Source organism: Eurosta solidaginis, unplaced genomic scaffold, assembly GCF_040869045.1.
Source record: "Eurosta solidaginis isolate ZX-2024a unplaced genomic scaffold, ASM4086904v1 ctg00001521.1, whole genome shotgun sequence".
In the NCBI taxonomy this organism is placed as follows: Eukaryota; Metazoa; Arthropoda; class Insecta; order Diptera; family Tephritidae; genus Eurosta; species Eurosta solidaginis.
The window spans coordinates 30,590-44,573 of record NW_027137161.1 but is presented as its reverse complement, the minus strand read 5'-3'; the positions used below and the strand labels follow the sequence as shown (position 1 = coordinate 44,573).

General features: G+C 36.6%; 1 protein-coding gene across 1 annotated transcript in view; it reads right to left on the bottom strand.

Moving 5' to 3' along the window:
- LOC137236254 (venom dipeptidyl peptidase 4-like) overlaps positions 1-13,480 on the bottom strand; it is a 43,121-nt gene extending 29,641 nt beyond the window's left edge. The window contains exon 1 of the mRNA XM_067758818.1: positions 12,425-13,480. The gene's annotated coding sequence lies outside the window, so the exon portion shown is untranslated. The remainder of the gene's footprint in view (positions 1-12,424) is intronic.
- Positions 13,481-13,984: the final 504 nt, after the last annotated feature.

Below are 13,984 nucleotides of genomic sequence, written 5' to 3'. Positions count from 1 at the left end.
ATGGTGACTAGTACCTAGGCCCTACCTAATTATTTTCTAGCTTATCGTATTATTATTACATCATGTAAGTATTGTTTTCAATAAAACCGTTTAACTTAAACATTTTTTTTTTTATTATTTTTTACTATATAGATAATTTGTACATAGATATGGCAGAAGCTGATTTTGTTTACCAAAGCATGGAAAAAAAATCTTTCTACTACGCAATATATATCTAGTTCCGGAGGTGATATCCAGCATCGTTATTTAATTATTCTTAAACCAGATAGTTCTCGAGTTGATATACAACTTCGTTCTCCAATCAGTATTCAACCATTGAGAAATTTCGTAAAATTTGGAGTTCTCGAGTTGATTTCCAACCTTTGAGAGACTTTAAGAAATGTACAGTTCTCACATTAATATCCAACACATTTCTTCAGTTGACATTCTAGAATGGATATCGAGTTGAGGAGTTGAAAAAAAAAAATCTCCAAGGTGGTACCATCAAAACCGACAGCTGTTTATTGTGAAAAATAAACACCTCGTTGATAGCAGTAATGAAGCACAATTAATCAAAAATAAACTGTATATATTTTAATTTTGTGAAAATGCTGTAGCATTGCAATCTTACATTTGAGTTTAGTTAGAGAGCCACAAGTTGGGAACTAAAATTTTTTCACGTAATAGCATTTTTGCTGTATGAAAACTTTCCTATAGTACGCTATGTTTTTCAAGTTGATCCACTGTTTCGAAACAACTTTTAAGATTTAAGAAGTATGCCCCGTTTTCAACATGAGCTCTAATGGTACTCAACCCGAAATGTTTGTTGGGTATATTCGACGTCATTTCAAACGAACGCAAATAACTGATAGGTTAACTAGAGTTTAATCCTGCCATATCGGCCGCCTTAACTCGGCTTAAACTTCAGTTAAAGTGAACTGAAAAACTGCAGAATAAGTTTAAGCGCAGCTTATCTGACAAACTGAGTTGAACTTGTACTTGTCCTCAACGGGACAACCGGCCGCTTTTATGATTGACCGCCAACCAGTTCACAACGCCCAGGATCGCCATCGTCACGTTAAGCACAAAGGTAACATTTTATCCTTAATATATTTTTCTTTCGATATCATTAAATATCAAATTATAACGAGGAAAATCCTCCTGTGTTTGTTTATTTCTTTTTGAGTGAACCATCAATCCCGAGATCGACCCGTGTGCGCCTACCCACTGCCGGTTCACGACGCACTCAGGCCGAACAATAAGGAAAATCACCATGTAGCAAAATGAACCTAGGATAACCCTGGAATGTGTTTGTATGACATGTGCATCAAATGGAAGGTATTAAAGAGCATTTTAAGATGGAGTAGACCATAGTTATATGGGTGGACACCATTTAGGGATATCGCCATAAAGGTGGACCAGGGGTGACTCTAGAATTTGTTTGTGCGATGTGGGTATCAAATGAAAGTGGTTCATGAGTATTTTAAAAGGGAGTGGGCCAGTGGTTTAAATTCCCTTTGAAATGATGCTCAGCTCATACATAAGTTGTATATATCTTCAACACGTATGAGAAGGGTTTGAAAAATCACTTTATTTGCTAAACTATAAAATAGCGTCTGAAATCTTAATTTTGATTTTCATACTTCATCATTCAACACCCAAGTCTCCCGGTTCGACATTTCCTAAAGTTGGCGACCCTATCCCCAACTAGTCCCTTGGAGTTAATCACATTGATATAGCCTATCAACCGTATTTAAATATTTACGGACCTTGTAAAATTTTAATTATGCGCCGAGGATTATACGATTTTCACCCATGAGTTACGCCATGACATCCACTTAGACTGCTTATGCTTTCGAGGGCGGCATCCTTGCCCGAATAGTCACTCCCTAACATATCAAGATGTTTTCCTGGTGTAGCTCGGCAGCATAGTGCGACAGAAACATCCGTTAGAAAGTCTTAGGAGCTAGAGCTTCTAGGAAAGTGACGTCGACGAAGGTATGAGTTCGAATTCATATGATGTGAGGGTCAGTAGGCGTGGTAGCGACGGGTGGTCGGGATTGCTACTGTTCGCACATCGGGAATTATAGCTCGAAAAAACTGGATGCTCCCTGTGCCACGAGAGTCATGAGTATTAATAGACCATTAAAAGCAACCGTAAGTCGTCTTTGTGCGTGACCGCCAAGGAGCCACAAATGATTTAAAAAAATTGTGTTCGCGACGTTTATTAGGAGTTAACCCCAGGTGAAACTACGCTTTGCACGAGATATACAGACAAAAGTGTGACCATTTTATGTATCTCTATTTCTTTTCAGCAGACGCAGCAAAACCAATTCCAAAGACCGGGGTTATGTTCGAAGCCTCTCTGGAGTAAGTGAACGAGGGACAATCTCTCCGCAAGTAGCTACTCCTGAAAACTTTTGAACGATCTTAGAGATTATGAGGCAAACACCCCGGATCTTTCCGAAATGGCCAAAACGTTGAATTTCTTAAATACATACAAACAAAACCTTTCCTAAATATTATTTTTTTCCAATTGAAAACATCAACTTTTTAAAGTAACGACACCGGCGTACACCGGCGCTCCGCCCACGCCGCCGCCGCAGGTATATAATAGAGCCTACGCCGCCGCCGCCGATAAAGTGATCGGCGTAAACCTCTAATATGTAATGCCACGATACTGTTACTGCCAAGATTCCAAGGGCTTTTGATTTCGCCCTGCATAACTTTTTCATTTTCTTCTACTTAATATGGTAGGTGTCACACCCGTTTTACAAAGTTTTTTCTAAAGTTATATTTTGCGTCAATAAACCATTCCAATTATGTACCATGTTTCATCCCTTTTTTCATATTTGGTATAAAATTATGGCATTTTTTTCATTTTTCGTAACTTTCGATATCGAAAAAGTGACCGCCCAGGAGCCACAAATGATTTAAAAAAAATTGTGGTTATAGTCGGAGTTCGGCCATTTTTTATACCAAAATAAAGTGAGTTCAGGTAAGTACGTGAACTAAGTTTAGTAAAGATATATCGATTTTTGCTCAAGTTATCGTGTTAACGGCCGAGCGGAAGGACAGACGGTCGACTGTGTATAAAAACTGGGCGTGGCTTTAACCGATTTCGCCCATTTTCACAGAAAGAGTTATCGTCATAGAATCTATGCCCCTACCATATTTCAGAAGGATTGGTAATTTTTTGTTCGACTTATGGCATTAAAAGTATTCTAGACAAATTAAATGAAACAGGACGGAGCCACACCCATTTTGAAATTTGCTTTTAGTTTTGTATTTTGTTGCACTATACCATTACTGGAGTTTATGTTGACATAAATTACTTATACACTGTAAAGATATTAAATTTTTTGTTAAAATGTGACTTAAATTCTTTTTTTTAAAGTGGGCGTGTTCGCCATCCGATTTTGCTAATTTTTAGTTAATTTAGCACACATATAGTAATAGGAGTAACGTTCCTGCCAATTCCATGATATCTTCAACGACTGCCAAATGACAGCATGCAAAACTTTTAAATTACCTTCTTTTAAAAGTGGGCGGTGCCACGCCCATTGTCCAAAATTTTACTAAGTTTATATTCTGCGTCATAAGGTCAACCCACCTACCAAGTTTCATCGCTTTATCCGTTTTGGTAATAAATTATCGCACTTTTTCGGTTTTTTCGAAATATTCGATATCGAAGAAGTGGGCGTGGTTATAGTCCGATTTCGTTAATTTTAAATAGCGATCTGAGATGAGTGCCCAGGAACCTGCATACCAAATTTCATCAAGATGTCTCAAAATTTAATCAAGTTATCGTGTTTACGGACAGACGAACGGACGGACATGGCTTAATGAATTTCTTTTTTCGCCAGATCATTTTGATATATAGAAGTCTATATCTATGTCGATTAGTTTATGCCGCTACGGATTACCGTTATGCGAACAAAATTAATGTACGCTGTGAGCTTTGCTCAGCGAGTATAAAAAACTAAACAACGCGCCGTAGCACAGAGGTTCGTATCTCCGCTATTAAGCACAACCCGTTTTATACCGAGTTATTTAACCACTGCCTACTGCCTTCTTCAATAAGTGCCGCTAGATGGGTCTAACTCTCCTTTGCGCGAGTCTTCAGTAATTTCCGCTAGATGGGTCTCTTTGCGCGCCTAGCCTAGAGAATTACAAACATACAAGTGTAGGTAATATAAGCGTGTTAAAAAAAAAAAAGAACTCTAACTAGTTGTGACTTTTGACAAACTAGTATTCTTTTACTACACAACACATTGGTTTGACTGCAGTGCATTTGTGCATGAAAGTGCATTTACGCATTGTTTTTCTTCAAGGGAATAACGTTAAAATGACAAGCAGTTGAGAAATTGCGTACAAAAATAAGCCATGGCTGTACATGTGGAAATATTCATTCATTTTAAATACCGGTAGATGGGTTGATGAAAGTAAATATGGTTGCTGAGAGATAAGCAAGTCAAGCAAACAGATATGCGAATTCATGTTCGAAATGTTGACAGAGGAGCGAAAAGCGTTATATGGCAGATAAAGGTATTGAAGCGAGAGTAAAATTCATTGAGATTGTAAAATTCGATTGCAATATTTCTGCTTGTCATTATATTTGTGTTTATTTGTTTTTTGAGGAAACCATGCTATTTTGTCTTATTTGGGGTCTACTTTATTCAATGGGAATATAGTTCATTATATAAACTAACTAGAAGACCCGGCAGACGTTTTCCTGCCCTAAATTTGGCCTATTTGTATATATTTTATTAAGCTTTTTCCGTCTGACTCTGCCCTCCCCCCCTCTACACTTTTTCCTAATCCTTTTATTCACTCCTCCGTCTTTTTCGCTTCATCTATCTCCATATTCGTCTGATTCTATCTCTTTCTCTTCTCCCAATTCCTTCTCATTCTTCTGCATCCCTTATTGCCTGTCCCAGAGGGTGGTATGTATTTTATTCTAGTCCCAGTCCCACTCCGAGTCTCAGTCCCAGTCCTAGTCCTAATCCCAGTGCCAATCCATCTCTGGATAATATATTACTCTGTACTAAAGCACTCATCAAAAGCTTTCATTTATTATCCATATCCTATAAATACATTCTAGGCGTACTCGGGTCCACGTTTCGGCCTATATCTCGATACCCTGTACGTCGATCGCAACCAAGCCTATGTAGTAACCACCGCGTGAGGTTTACGCAACTAGTGTGAAAGTTTGAACAAAATCGACAGACGCATCTCTTCAAACACCGGCGACCAACTAACACACATTTTAGCCTTTCCTTTTATATATTAAAACGAAACGCAGATTTTCGTTGCTTTTGAAATACGGCTTAAAAATTGCTCATGGAACAACTAAAGACTCTCCTGAATTAAAAAAAAAATGTCATAGTACCTCTAAATCGCGGGTCCCCTCAGATCTACTGTCAAAGGTATTTCATTTACGGCATGATAAGTTGCCTCCTAGGTTAATGGAAAACTGATTACCATTGTCATAAGCAGGGCAACCCAAAGTATATCCTGCTTATTTCTAGCAGTCAGAGTTAAAATATGTCTTTGTGCATTAAGGTAAAGATATGGGTAAAAAGCAAGGGAAGGTATAGAACAAGTTTGAAAGTGTAAGGAAAATAAATTTTTTATTAAACAAAGCGAAGGTAAGTCTTTGCAAATTGACATAGGTATATAGAAGTCAGTTGATGCTTTGCTTTTATATTTGTAACGAACAACTTTGTTTTAGTTCATTTAATCCATTCGAATTTATTACATAAAGCCATGAAAAGGGCACCGGCCAATTGGCCGCCGCCAGACCCGTTTATAGTGATTCTGTTACCCTTGATAGAAATTAGTGCTATCATCTTTGCCAAACAACCATCGGAAGAGATTCGAGAGTCTTCAACAGTTTTAATTTTCTTATTCAGTTGTTTGATGGGCCAATGTTTATTATGTTTGGATTCTTTTATATAAGAGCTATTAGGCCGGTGGTTTTTGAGCGAAAAAACTAAGTTTTCCTTTATCCTCCTACGCGTTTCGGTACATTTTGTACCTTCCTCAGGGAGATCTGTTTTTATTAATAACATAAAACAATTATTTGCAAAAGAAACATTTTACACAACATTGAGAATTTCACTTACATTACATTCAATTAAATAAAAAAAATTTTTCAAAACTATATACACACATATATTCGCGCTGCATCCTTTACGTTGCTCATCTCATCACACTGTGTGCTTTTTGATTGCTGTGAAGTAAGCACAGTTGATATTGTCTACGTCCTCTTTGAAGTTCACACAGTATTTTATTCGTTGTTGTATTCGCAAACCCTCTAGTGTTAGTCTTGTTTTTGTTCTTCTTTCTATGTCCAATATACGCGCATTCGAAAAATCAGCTGAGTGATTGTGTATTGATAGGTGTTGCGAAAGTGCCGTAGAGGTCTTTTTGTTTCTTGCGTCTGCTTTGTGTTCGCTTATTCGTATTCCTAATGATCTTTTTGTTGTCCCTATATAAATTTTGTTGCAGTCTTCGCCAGCTTTTCCCTTGCATTTGATTTCGTATATCACATTATGTTGTTGCTCCTTTTCGATTGTGTATTTTGTTCGTGTAAAAATTTTATTTAGAGTGCAGTGTGGTCTGTGCGCAAATCTTACGTTGTTGTTGTTTATGATATTTCTCAAACTTTTGTTATCCGTTAAGCCTAAGCCTGGTATGTATGTAATTCTTGTGTATATTATGTTATCCCGTACATTATTGTTTTGTGTATTAATATTTGAATGTTCAGTATTGTTAATTGTTGTAGTTATTAGCTTCTCAGTGACTGCATTAGGGTACCCGTTTTTGTATAGAATATTTTTTATTTTCAACTTGTTTTCATTCCTGAACTCCTGATCACTTAAAATCATAATTTTTCTTATTAGGCTTATTGCCGTGTTCTTCTTTTGGGTCCATGGATGGTTCGAGTGGTAGTTTATCATCCTCGATGACGCTATGGACTTAGAATACCAATTCGTTCTCAATTTTTCGTTTACCTAGTGATCTCAATATCTAGGAATGCAAGTTTGTTGTCTTTTTCTTTTTCTGTGGTGAATTGGATTTTCGTGTGTTGTGAGTTTAGGGTTTTGAGTATGATTTCCACGTCCTTTTTCTTAACTATGGCTAATATATCATCTACATACTTATCTATGTATTTAATATATATGTCGTTAGATTCAAGTTCAGAGATACTGTCGTCAATAATTTTATCTAGCACTATGTCTGCTATTATTGGAGATAGGGGGTTTCCCATTGGCATTCCATAGATTTGTTGATAAATAGTGCCATCGTATCTGAAATAATTGTTGTCCCTTAGACAAAACTCAATAATTTTCTGGAACTGGGCTTTGGTTAGAGAGGTGTGCTCCTTTAGAGTTAGCCAATGTTGCATTATGTTGCGAATTGCTAGATGAATGGGGATGTTTGTGAAGAGTGATATCACGTCAAAAGATATAAGCAATTCATCATCGGCGATTTTTGTTTTCTTCAGTTTCTCTTTTACTTGGAAAGAATTTTTTACATTATATTTTTCGGAGGTTGCCTTCTTCAAAATTTGGTCTACATATTTTGCGAGATTGTAGCAAGGTACATTAACGGACGAAGAGATCGGACGGAGAGGCATGTTGTTTTTATGGACTTTTGGAAGTCCATATAATCTAGGCGCAGTAGCTGCATTGCATGATAGCTGTATTTTTTGTTTCAAGTTAATGTTTTGTTGTTTATAGATTTCGTTAACTATTGCGTTGTTTTTCCTTTGTAACTTTTGTGTTGGGTCCTCTCGTATGGTTTTGTAAGTGTTCTTATCATTTAGCGGGGCTTCCATTTTAAGTTTGTAGTCCATTTTATACATTATAACGGTTTTGTTGCCTTTGTCGGCGTTGGTTACAATTATATCGTCCTTATGTTTGCTTATGAATTTTTTCGTGTTCTCCAACCATTTTAGTATTATTTTTTCTTTCGGACCGTTCCTAATTTTGTTCCTGAAAGTGTTGATTCTCGTTGCTACCTCGCATCTGGCGGTGTCTTTTTGTCGTTCGTCGTCTATTGTCTGAATGTTCTGTTCCAAGTCAGCGATTAAGTGTATCGGTGAGAACGTTTTCTTTGTTACCGGTACAGCGAATTTTTTCCCCATCGATAATACCCAACGACAATCTTGGGGTATATCGATGTTGGTTTTGTTTATCAGCGAATCGTTGTTCACTCTCAGCCCGTATTTCTCTATATTTTTGTTAATTTGTGTCTTAAGTTTTTCATTTAGATTAATTTCTGTAGCAGACAATGTGTTATTGTAATAAATATTTTGATTATTTAAAATTTCCCGATGGTCATTTTCTTCTAGCTTGTTTTTGAGTGTCATTTTAATATCTGTCAAGTCTTTTTTTATGAGTTTGATTTGTATATTTGTTTCTTTTAGTTCTAAATTTAATATTTTTCTCAAAAATTCTATTTCTATTTTCTGCAACTGTTTTCGTGTTATGTCGAGTTTGAATTTTGTTTTCACATAAACGGCGACTTCAAGAAAAAATCTTGGTCAGTTTAAATGTGGTGATTTTGTTGTTGTTTTATAAACGAAAAACACACTCTACGAAGGTTTTGGAGAGTGTTATCGTTGTTGATGGTCCTTTGCCGGATATAGATCCGGTACGTTCCAGTAACAAAGCAGCATTAAGGTACTACCGACCATCTTGGGTACGATTAACATGGCCACATTAAACCTTCTAGGCCATCACGCCCCTACGTCCTAGTTTTTTGAGGAATTTGTTATTGCAAAAGCCTCGCGGGCGAAATATGTGTTTGATACATTCATATTTGTAACAGGATTTTCGCGTAGGTGAGGTTGACAATTGGGTTGCGGAAGCTCTGAAGCTATAAAGCTTTGTATTTTGCTTATCAAACCCTTAAATTCCAAAATAGGGTGATCTGGCCGGCCAGCGCAAACCATCCTACAGAATATTTCATGTTCTTGATGAGGATCCTTACAGATTTGTATTCCGTGTTTGTTGACTTCAAAAATATTAAACCTGAAGCAATATTTGGCGCCATTTGCAAAAGTTAAAGCGATATCCAAAAGCGTGTTTACTTTTGGTGATAAAACTTGGTAGGTGGGCTGACGTTATGACGCAGAATATAAAATTAGTAAAATTTTGGACAATTGGCGTGGCACCGCCCATTTAAAAAGAAGAAGGTAATTTAAAAATTTTGCCAGCTAAAATTGGGCAGATGAGTATGTAATGTTCGGTTTCACCCGAACTTAGACTTCCTTATTTGTTAAGCATAAATTTAGATTTTAAAGGCATTTTATAAGCACCTAAATATATATGTGCGATTTTCTGGCATATTTTGGGTTGCCCTGGTCATAAAAAATGACCCTGAGTGTCCCACGTTACATATGTATACACATTTTTAAAGGACTGTAGATTTATGGGCTTGCATTTTCCTTTTGTTGTTGCTTTACTTAGTGAACTGGATTAACATGTTGCTCATACGCCCCATATGAACATTAGAAATTAATTAGACTCGAGTTGTGTTTCTATTGTTGGCAGCAACAATTACGTGAAGCTAGCGTGCCACCTTCAGAAAACCACCTTAGAGACCAGCTAAGAAAATATTTATTGCACAAGATTTTGCCGTAGATACATAAGTGGCATATTTTATAATTTCGAAAAAAAATATATATTTAACTTTTTTTTTATGGTGCACTGCCAACTTCACGTGTAATTAGCGTGCCACTTTTCGAAAACCATTTTGGAACCCAGTTTGAGGAAATAATTTTGGCAGAGGAAATTGCCGTAAATTTGCCGTAAATTATCCGTGAAACAAAAAATTTCCCGCGGCCACATTTTAGAAAATAATGGGTGGCACGCCAACTTCACGTGAAGTTAGCGTGCTACTTTTCGAAAACCACCTTAGAGACCAGTCAGAGAAATAACTCTTGCACGTGAATTTGCCGTAGATAAGTGGCATATTTTATAGGTTAGGTTGAACTGACCGGTCCTTGAGGACCTCACATAAACTGAATGAGTCCGTAGTGTTACCACAAGTTTGTTTTAACGACCAAACTGAAAAACCCTATCAAAAACCAGGAACTATGTTATAAAATAACTCCGTCCTCTTGGCAAATACTAGAAGCTTCCTTGGACTTAAGCCATTTGCTGCTTCTAGATCTGACAGCTGTGTCACTGCTAATAGCTGGAGTCTTAGCCTGGCAAGCGCAGGGCACGAACACAGAACGTGCTCGATCATTTCCTCCTCCAACCCGCACTTCCTACATCTGCTATCACTGACCAAGCCTAATTTAAAGGCATGTGACGCCAGAAGGCAGTGTCCAGTCAGAATACCCGATATGAGTCTGTTAGGAAGTTTATAAATTCGAAAAAAAAATCTAAATTTTTTATGGTATACCGCCAACTTCATGTGAAGTTAGCGTGCCACTTTACGAAAACCACCTCAGAGACCAGCTAAGAAAATATTTCTTGCACGTGAAATTGCGGTAAATTTGCCGTAGTTGTGCCGTGCTTGTTTTTTATCTAATTACAAATTTCCATTAAAGTTATTAATTAAATAGGCTAATTAGGCCAGACAATTTATATGGAAATGTTATTATAAACGCATAATAGTATTTGCCGGGCGGCCGCCGTAGTGTGATGGTAACATGCTTCGCCTACCACACAGAAGATGCTGGGTTTACGCCTCGAGCAAAGCAACATCAAAAATCTTAGAAACGATGTTTTCCAATTAGAAGAACATTTTTCCAAGCTGAGTCGCCCCTCGGCAGTTTTTGCCAAGCACTGCCATGAAAAGCTCCTCTGTGAAAACTGGTCTGCTTGCAGATGCCGTTCAGAGTCGGCATAAAAACATATGGTTGTCGTCGCGCCAATTTATAGGAAAAATTAAAAGAAGCATGACGCAAATTGGAAGAGAAGCTCGGCCTAAAATCTCTTCGGAGGTTATGGCGCCTTGCATTTATTTATTTTATTTATAATGGACCGAGTGTAAACAAACAAAATTTTTTTTGTATAGCCTTGACTCTAATTAAGATGTATTAATGTTATTTGAAATTCCTGAAATTTTGACTGAAAATTTGTCGCTTATCTTATAACTTTAAATTCTTGTTTGTTTGTATAGCCGAACGATCTCGGGAACGGCTCTACCGATTTAAATGAAATTTGGCACAGATATAACGTATCACCTTCTAAGACTTTCTACTTAGGCGTTGCCACTCATAATGTTTCACAAGGTAGCCACCTATTCGAAATTAAAAAAAAAATTGCATGAGATATGCCAATATGGGTACCAAACGAAAGGTATTTCACTCCGCATTACAACAGGGAAATTTTTGAGTAGGGTTGCCATTTAGGGTTGCCACCTATTCCAAAAAAAAATAATTCATGAGATATGCCAATATGGGTATCAAACGAAAGGTATTTCACTCCGCATTACAATAGGGTCATCTTTGAGTAGGGTTGCCATTTAGGGCTGCCACCTATTCGAAATAAAAAAAAAAAATTCATGAGATATGCCGATATGGGTATCAAACGAAAGGTATTTCACTCCGCATTACAATAAGGTCATCTTTGATTAGGGTTGTCATTTAGGGTTGCCACCTATTCGCAATTAACAAAAAATGCATGAGATATGCCAATATTGGTATCAAAAGAAAGGTATTTCACTCCGCATTACAATAGGGACATTATTGATTAGGGTTGCCACTTAGGGTTGGGGTAGTTAGACGAAATAGTACTCTACTTACTCATATTCTATTAAAGCTTTAAGGAACAACGTTAAAGTTAAAAATCTTCGAAAAAAATCGTACACATGATTCGACTTAATTTTCTTAATTTCACACACGCTAATAAAATTGAAATGCAATATGAAGGCATCGTGGCAAATTCTAACAAAATATATTTAAATGCATATTTTAGGCAAATATGAATTGAATAATTGTAATTTCTCACAGATTACTATTAGAAAGATTTCTCACCATAGCAAAAAGATATCTCACCAAGGTAATTTTCTACCGTTGAACACTAGAGGCATATGTTCAATTTGAAAACGACATCTAACCATTTAACTACTTACCAACAGATGGCGCTTGGGAAAGTAAGTTGACATTTAATTAAACTAACTGATAGTTGTCATTCGTGAAATTTACATGTTTTTGGAATGTAATAAAATTGTGAGTCGTTCATAGTGTATAACTAAAAAGACGTTTGAAATTAATGATTCGGCGCATGAAGATACTCGACCTAAATTACTTAGTTCTCGATTTCACTAATTATAATAAGGGATTGCCTTTATACTATAGGCTGGAATTACCCATTTCAAAATTTTCATTCCAGTTCATTTTGCGGTTAGTGTTTGATATGTTTTTGAAATCTATTTTTAAGGAAATCAAATATTGGTAAGTAAAATATATATGCACATATAAAAAATGTAGAGTTTGATTAATGATGACATCTGGAACAAAGTATGTTATGCGGCATAAATCTCGGTCGTCCAGGTGCTTTTTTATTTACATGACTCAATTAGGTATAAATAGCGGCCACAAAATTAATCACGTTATAGTTTCTACTTTAAAAGTGGTGACAAAAGTTCTTAAATTAAAATGTATTCACACATTTATTTGACGATCCTGTTTGTCGTTCTAAGCTGCCGTTTATCCTATGCAAATGTGCACTCAACAGTGAATTTCTAACAACACTCTTCAGTCCATATTGCGTCTTAAAAAGTCTGCTACTTTTCTGTTTGTTAAATCTATAAATACTTTCGCTTCTTTTTTATATTACCATCAGTTAGTACTGCATAAAGTTTATTTTCCACGATTGCCCTTGCTCCATTATACCCTTGTTCCGTAGTACCTTCACCTAATCGACCACAAAAATTTGTTACTTCTAGTTTGGACGATGGCAAATGGTGCTGGCATTCATCCATTAGCATTGTACGAAATTTAATAGTTCTGAGATAAACTTCATCCGGCCGACCTTTAGAAGGTCCAGTATCCCATCGTCTAATTTGCATTGGCGTGTTCGGTTTTAATTCGAAATCGCAAATATCTACTGGTTTTACGGTCTCACATTTTGAAAAACATCCTTCCAATTTAAGCAGAGCGATATACATATCGTATGATCCTTCCTTCCATCCATCACCAAGAACTATCTCCCGCACTTTGAGTTGTTGCTGCCTTTCTTTGAGACATTACATATTTCGTCTACAAATGGCTAGAACGTCGAGATCGCTCCCTTTTTTATTGTGAACAGAATGCGCAGATGTTATCACCGTATACAAATTTAATAAGGATCCAGTGAAAAAATAATTGGAAGATGTAATTATGGCAACCGTATGTGGGGTTTGCTTTATTTGTATAGGTTCGCCACCTGAAACGCGAAATTGCACATTTGCATAGGATAAACGGCAGCTTATAACGACAAAAAGGATTGTCAAATAAATTTGTGAATATATTTTAATTTAAGAACTTTTTCACCACTTTTTAAGTATAAAGTATAACGTGATTAGTTTTGCGGACGCTATTTATACCTAATTGAGTCATGTGAATAAAAAATAAGCAACAACTTTTCAGTCGAAATTTCAAGAGTTTTACATAACAACAATACATCTTAATTAGAGTCAAGGCTAGACAATAAAAAATCTTGTTTGTTTTCACTCGGTCCATTATAAACAAAATAAATAAATAAAGGCAAGGCGCGATAACCGCCGAACAGATTTTAGGCCGAGCTTCTTTTCCAATTTACGTCATGCTTCTTTTAATTTTACCTACAAATTGGCGCGACGACAACCATATGTTTTTATGCCGACTCCGAACGGTATCTGCAAGGCAGATCAGTTTTCACTGAGGAGCTTTTCATGGCAGTGCTTGCCAAAAACTGCCGAGGGGCGACTCTGCTTGGAAAAATGTTCTTCTAATTGGAAAACATCGTTTCTAAGATTTTTGATGTTGCTTTGCTCGAGGCGTAAACCCAGAATC